This window comes from Harpia harpyja, chromosome 1 (assembly GCF_026419915.1).
Source record: "Harpia harpyja isolate bHarHar1 chromosome 1, bHarHar1 primary haplotype, whole genome shotgun sequence".
NCBI lineage: Eukaryota > Metazoa > Chordata > Aves > Accipitriformes > Accipitridae > Harpia > Harpia harpyja.
This window is the reverse complement of record NC_068940.1, coordinates 71,759,575-71,764,887: the sequence shown is the minus strand read 5'-3', so window position 1 is coordinate 71,764,887 and position 5,313 is coordinate 71,759,575. Positions and strand designations below refer to the sequence as shown.

Sequence of the window (5,313 nt, the reverse complement as noted above, 5' to 3'; positions counted from 1 at the left end):
ACGGGTCTGGGACAACAGGCAGTTTGGATGCTATCACACCTTTCTTAGAAGGTGACCTTGTTTAGAAGATGATGCGTTTCAGCGCATGAGCGTTGTACATATGTGTCCTGGTTTCAGCTGGGATAGAGTTAATTGTCATCCTAGTAGCTGGTACAGTGCTATGTTTTGAATTCCGTATGCGAAGAATGTTAACACTGATGTTTTCAGTTGTTGCTAAGTAGTGTTTAGTCTAAAATCAAGGATTTTTCAGCTTCTCATGCCCAGCCAGCGAGAAAGCTGGAGGGGCACAAGAAGTTGGCACAGGACACAGCCAGGGCAGCTGACCCAAACTGGCCAAAGGGGTATTCCACACCATGTGACGTCACATCCAGTATAGAAACTGGGGGGAGTGGGGGCGGGGGATCGCCACTCAGAAACTACCTACATGTCTATCAGTGGGTGGTGAGCAATTATACTGCGCATCATTTATATATTCCAATCCTTTTATTATTGCTGTTGTCATGTTATTAGTGTTATCATGATCATTATTAGTTTCTTCTTTTCTGTTCTATTAAACCGTTCTTATCTCAACCCACAATTTTTACTTCTTTTCCCGATTTTCTCCCCCATCCCACTGGGGGGGGGGGTGTGGTGTGAGTGAGCAGCTGCGTGGTGCTTAGTTGCTAGCTAGGGTTAAACCACAACAATATGAAGCAATGCTTTCCAAATGAAATGGCATGATTTGACCCCTGGCTGTCATCCTTGCACACACCACCACCAGCTTCAAGGTAAAAAATGGTCAATAAAAGTCTCTTAGTGGCATATTGGTATTTCTGGCTGCTGCTCCCTCCTCTGCTCATCTCACACTCACTTGGAAAAGGGTTTAAACCAGTAGTGGCTTCACTAACACTTCTTCAGGAAAACAAAAAGTGAAGTAACTGGAATTTAAGGAGCTGGTGAACTGTGGGAGCAGTGGGTTTCTAGAACCTCTTTGCATCTTGCTGTCCATAACAGGGCTTTATTCCTCTTGTGACTCAGGGGCAGGAAATGGGAATCTGATAAGAAAATTCGTCAGTTTGTTCATATTGCAAGAAGCCAGAAACTGAGATGGGCAAATATCATGTGCGAAGTCCTAACACAGTGTGACATATCAGAACCACATCATGCTCAAAACCCAGCAGAAATGAAGATGTTAGACAGTTTGAATTAACTGAAAATAGAGAGTATTTCTGAGCCATTTGCTTAGTGCTGTCTTTATTAGAGATGTTGCTTTTCCCCTCCAAAATATGTAAGCATGTGTCATGGTTGGAAGGTAAACAGTGTGCGCTCAACACTCAGACATCCTCTCTGTGGAGGGAAGGAACAGCCCTGTGAAAGACCTCCCACATGTTCCGGGAACGTAGCCTCAAGCACCTGGGGTCTCAAAGGGAAAAATATTTTACATATTGGAGAGCACATGGAGCCCACTGAACACATGTACACACATACTCCAAAATCCCCTATGTACTTGCCTCCAAACAGACTGTAATATTAATAATAATCTGCCAAAACCAGTATATACTGTAGGCTGTAAGCTCAACCTCAGCTTTAGTCACTCACCTGGCCTTTGCAGTCATGGAGGGATGTCCCACCACCACCACCAACTCCATAGTGGCTCAGTCCCTCTTCTCTGGTTGTAGCCTCTTCCTCTCCAATGCAACCATACAACGAAGTGCAAAAGATTTACTCCAGTTCTTGGGCCACTGAATTTTTGAGACATCTGATCCTTGAAAGAAAGAGAGGAAGGATTTCTTTCTGGAAAAGGGGACACAGTGAAAAATCAGATGGCAAAAAGTAGTTTTATCTGTGCTTTCATTCTCCCTCTCTGTGTAACCTTGAATGTAGGAAGAGGCATTGGTCTCATGGGATGTGTCAGCACACCCCAGCTGAGCAATGCCTAAAGACAGCATCCACTGAAGACATGGAAGCCCCTGGCAGCCGAGGCAGAGGACAGTCAGGCTGGTGAGGGTGAAACAACACCCAGGGAAAGCAGTAGCTCTGGCACAATCTGCTGGCATTCATATAAATACCACAAATGTTTCCTGTCTCCTCTGCTCCCAGGCCTTTCTCCCATCCTGCTGGCTATGGTGCAGCCCCAAGGCTGCTATATGAGTGTCAGTTTTCTGTAGATTGTTCACCAGATGTGAAGAGATACACAGCGAGTTGTGCTCATGGCAGGCTGGCCAGCCTAGGGCAGTCCAGGCTCTCCACGAGGTCACCACAGAGGGACTCCAGAGCTTCTCTTCATCTTCTGCCAGGTGAACGTGACAGTCCTTAGATGCAGCAGGACCATTGTGAAGCTGCCACGCATGGGACCCAGGATTAATGCACACTTAAGGCATTGCAAGTGATATTTTCCTAGCAGATGGGCTTAAGCACCACTTTTAAAGCTACCGTAACAGTGAGTGACATAGGGAGGTTACAGAGCTACAGAGGAGCTTCAGACTATTATTATGATTTTTATTGCTGACCGCAGTTGTCCTAGTTTCAAGAGGCAAGGCTGATGAAATTTATTGCTATATTAATAATCTTCATCATATCCTTTTTTGCGGATCCCTCTTGCATGTTTCTTTAAAACCCATGAGATCATCTGCTGCCTGTTAATGGAAAGCAGTTTATTTTGAAGGAGGATGAACTGACAGATTTTTGTTCCCATGAACTGTATAAGAAATCTAACAAACCAGATGCAGATGGATCAATATGGGCTGTTCTTTATTTATCACCTCCTGCCTTCCTCACTTTATTTTTATGGCTATTAAAGATGCTATTATTGATACACCATTTTTGACTGTTTCTATATAATGTATACACTGGACAATGCCGCCATTGATATTCATGTAAAATGCTGGGGTATTGAATGACCTAGGAAAGTGGTGCAGCCTGTCTTTCATTTCCGCAGCACTAGGTTTAGCTGGGGCTGGATCTCTAGTGAGTAACATTTCTGTTATGCTCCAGGAGGTGCGAGGGAAGTTTGATCTTTGCTCTGAGTATTTCTGCACTTTTAAGTGTGCTTCAGTTTTCCTTTAGGTGGGACTTTACCCGGTGAGTTCTTGGGCTCTCTGCTTCATTAAAATCATTCTCTTTGGGCTTATGATCACCAAGAAACACAGCAGTGCTTGACTGCAGGTCTTTGATGATGCAATTTCAATTAAAACTCACTACTCACTACAGATGAGGGGGAGTCACGCTCCAAACGGTGACATTTTGTCACAAGTAAACAACTGATGGGAGCTCAGTGAATCTGAAGCTTGACATGGCTTATCCTTGCCTGCACTGACTGACAGCATTGTGTCAGCTAATTTGACTCTCGACAACAGAATTAAACCTGGTTATGGAAGCATGGGTATCAGAGATGAGAGCGTCTATGCTGCAGTCCTGATTGCAACTGCTGGACAACATAGTCACCTGCAAGCCAGTTTTAAATGATCCACCCTGAGTCTGGTAGCAGTCTGGAGGTGGGAAACCAAATTCAGCACTGACTAGTCACCCCACTACCTGGGGGGATTTACAGCCTGCCATGTACTTTCAGTTTAGGATCTGAAATCGGACTGAAATTGGACATGGAAAGCTTGATTTTCCAGGCAAGTCGGCTCAGCTCCTGTTAAAAGCAGAGCAAAGGAGGACAACACCCCTGCATTTATCAAGAGCAGTTTCAACTGTGCTCCTGCAGCAAGATTTGCCTCAGATGTCAAAATGAGAGTGTGATGCTCTTGTAGGTCTGGCAGCAGGTAACTAGTGCTGTGTAGTTGGGAAACGTGGTCTATCTAGGCAGCCTGTATTGATTGAGGCAATCCCTGCAGATTTAGTAAGAAGAAAATTAATCCCTTTGCCCAGCTAAATCTGGGATAAGCAGGTGGAAATCCAGGGCTAAAGCCTTACAATAGAAGGAAATATTATTCTAGCCACTCAATTTGCTAAAAACAAAATGTGTGGCATTTAAATTGGGGCATCTATCTCTAGCAACCCAGCACCTCTAATCAGTTTCTCACCTTTACATTTGAATGCAGTGAAGGCAGAGGTACGGCATTTACAATTATAGCAGATTACTTCATCCCTCTGAAATGACTTTAAAAGATTAGAATTCATAGATTATTTATTAACTCTTAGTGAATGTATTTCCAGAATGGGAACAACATATTGCATCAATGTCTAGTTCCACAGCTTAACTATTTTAATTAAGCAGGAAATGTATACTGCTGTAAGAAACTCAGCCCACATACCACTGTGCAAGGCTTTTTTGTTATTGTTTCCTTTTTAGTACAAAGTCTTTGTTCCTTTAAACTCATGTTAATAACAGTGATCATAACACTGGAATCTTCCTGTGATAACTCAATAACAGTTCTAGCTAAAACAAGGCTGTTCAGCCAAGCCATCCAAAACAGGCAACCCAACAGTTTAATTGACCCATTTTGATCGTGAGTGTCTGATTCACAGGTTGGCAGAGAGATTTGTGATGGAGTGGCACTGGCAGCTTAACTCAAACACTCCTGCTGCCTAGATAACAAAAAAAACCTCTTGTAAATTCATGACAGCAACTGCAACATATCCAGAATTGTTTTCCTTCCTTGTTGGGTTTTGTAGCTAATCTCTCCCCTACTAAAGCCTTCACTTGGTTCCTGGGTAGTAAAATGGCATGCCTTAGAAGTGGTAAAAAAGACGAGACAAGCATAAACACTGTGTTCCAGACCTCCAAACCAGGTGCCAGTCCAGGTGAAATATAAAGCTGGCCACAGCTAAGCAGACAGAGTTTTCCAAGGAAGGCTGAGAGGTGTCAAGTAGATGAGGAGCTAGACCCATCCACTGCGGGAGGAATGTCGGCTCCTTCCAACAAAGCTGAGGAATGAGAAAGAGGTAAATACAGCCCTGGATGCCTGTGGTAGCTGATCAGCACCAGCACACCACTGAGCCACAGCCCAGGCTCTTCTGTGGGAAAAGGTGGGGATCAAAGTCAGGGGGCAGAGTGAACTGCACTGTGATTTACTTTGACAATGTGTTGTCCCAACAGAAAAGGAAAACAATGTAATTTAGATGCTGTCAGGACAGAATGTCACCTTTAAGGAAATGGAGATCTAATTATCAAGATATGGTTTGGAAGACCTGTATGGAATAATTCACAGACACGGTGAAGAATTAAACCCTTTCAAAGCCACGTAAATATATTTTGCCTTTATCTCTAGTACTTATGATATTCAGCTAGGTTAAATGCATCGAGCTTAATTATTGAGCATTTAAAAACATACTATATAATGCTTTTAGGCTTGGTGTAAAGTGTTATTACATGCTAAGATGCTAAGG

At 43.5% G+C, this 5,313-nt stretch overlaps 1 long non-coding RNA gene across 1 annotated transcript; it reads right to left on the bottom strand.

Moving 5' to 3' along the window:
• Positions 1 to 1,205: 1,205 nt before the first annotated feature.
• Positions 1,206 to 2,608, bottom strand: LOC128147199 (uncharacterized). The gene is made up of 2 exons (XR_008236962.1): positions 1,579 to 2,608; positions 1,206 to 1,392 (listed from the first exon to the last, which is right to left on the bottom strand). It is a non-coding gene; the product is annotated as an uncharacterized LOC128147199 (long non-coding RNA).
• Positions 2,609 to 5,313: the final 2,705 nt, after the last annotated feature.